Here is a 1,946-nt window from a genome sequence, read left to right on the forward strand (position 1 = left end):
TCTCTCTCTCTCATTTCTCGCATACACGTACAAACACAAACTAAAGCACAAAGTCTGGCATAGACAGACAAAGCAAAGAGAAGACAGAAAGTAAAATCACAAGGAGAGGAAGAGACCAGGAAAGACAGGAAGAAAAGAAAAGAAAAAGAAATAGAAAGAGAGAGAGAAAAGGAAAAAATCATGCAGTTCGTGCAGCCAAACTTTAGTTATGGGTAAAGACGCGATTGATAGAGGTAATGCAACTCTTTATCCGAATCGCCGAAGCGCGGAAACTTCTGAAATAATACACACTTCCACCAAAAAAACCGAAGAGCGAGAGGAGGAAAGAGAGAGAGAAAAAAAAAGAAAAGAAAAAGAGAAGAAAAAAAGAAGAGTCTCACAGGATGCTGGTGGGATACAAAGGCACTCACCACTTCCGGAAGACCTGGAAAGACGGTCCCTAGATCCGAGGAACATCATGTCCTTCACGGGTCTGTTCCACGCGGGACTCGCGCAGCCTCCGGTTCCTCGGGCTCGCCTCCGCCTCCGCCACCTCCGCCGCCTCCGCCTTCTCGGTCTCTTTCTCATTCTCTTCCTCCTACTCTTCCTCCTCCGCCTTCTCGGTCTCTTTCTCATTCTCTTCCTCCTACTCTTCCTCCTCCGCCTTCTCGGTCTCTTTCTCATTCTCTTCCTCCTACTCTTCCTCCTCCGCCTTCTCGGTCTCTTTCTCATTCTCTTCCTCCTACTCTTCCTCCTCCGCCTTCTCGGTCTCTTTCTCATTCTCTTCCTCCTACTCTTCCTCCTCCGCCTTCTCGGTCTCTTTCTCATTCTCTTCCTCCTACTCTTCCTCCTCCGCCTTCTCGGTCTCTTTCTCATTCTCTTCCTCCTACTCTTCCTCGCTCCGCCTTCTCGGTCTCTTTCTCATTCTCTTCCTCCTACTCTTCCTCCTCCGCCTTCTCGGTCTCTTTCTCATTCTCTTCCTCCTACTCTTCCTCCTCCGTCTTCTCGGTCTCTTTCTCATTCTCTTCCTCCTACTCTTCCTCCTCCGCCTTCTCGGTCTCTTTCTCATTCTCTTCCTCCTACTCTTCCTCCTCCGTCTTCTCGGTCTCTTTCTCATTCTCTTCCTCCTACTCTTCCTCCTCCGCCTTCTCGGCCATCTTTTTCCTCCTCTTCCTCCTCTTCGGTCTTCTCGGTGTCCTTCTCCTTCCCCTCCTCCGTCTTCTCGGTCTCCCTTTCCTCCTTATCCTTCCCCTCCTACTTCCCCTGCTGCTCCTCCTCATCCTTCTTAATCTCCTCTTCCTCCTCCACCATCTCATTCACCTCCTTATCGGCCTTCTCAGTCTCCTTCTCCTCTTCGTTTCCTCCTTCTCCTTCTCCACTCTTTCTTTTCCAGTAATTTTTCTTCCTTCTTCATATTCTCCTTACTTTTCTTTTCCCTCTTTTCGTTTTCCTCCTTAATTTGTCTTTCCCTTCTTCCATCCCCTCTTCCTCTTCTTTTTTATCCTTTTATTCTCACCCATCCTTCATCCATCTCCCTTCTCCCATATACGGAATCCTGTGCGCGGATGAACAAAAATTATCATTCATTTCTTGCCATTCATTCTCCTCTTCATGTTTCCTTTCTTCTCTTATTTTCTCTCTTCTTGCCCTTCCTTTCTCCTCTCTTCCTCCTTGTCATCTTCCTTCTCTTTGTCCCCTTCGGTCTTTTCTCTTTTACCTTCTTCTCCCTCTCTTTTCATCGCCCCCTCTCTCTCTCCTCGTACTCTCTCTTCGTAAACTTTCGTTAATTCTTTCCTTATTTTTGTCACCATTCATTCTTAAACACATCCTCTCTTGTATACATCATTTCCTCTCTTTCTCATCCTTTCTCTCATTCCCTCTTTTGGTATTTCCCTTCTTCTTCCCCCTCTCTCATTCTTATCACTTCTTTCCCTTCGTTTTCCTCTCTCACCTCTCCTCTTGTTCTG

The sequence above is a fragment of the Penaeus monodon genome, chromosome 17, assembly GCF_015228065.2.
Source record: "Penaeus monodon isolate SGIC_2016 chromosome 17, NSTDA_Pmon_1, whole genome shotgun sequence".
NCBI classification, from domain to species: Eukaryota; Metazoa; Arthropoda; class Malacostraca; order Decapoda; family Penaeidae; genus Penaeus; species Penaeus monodon.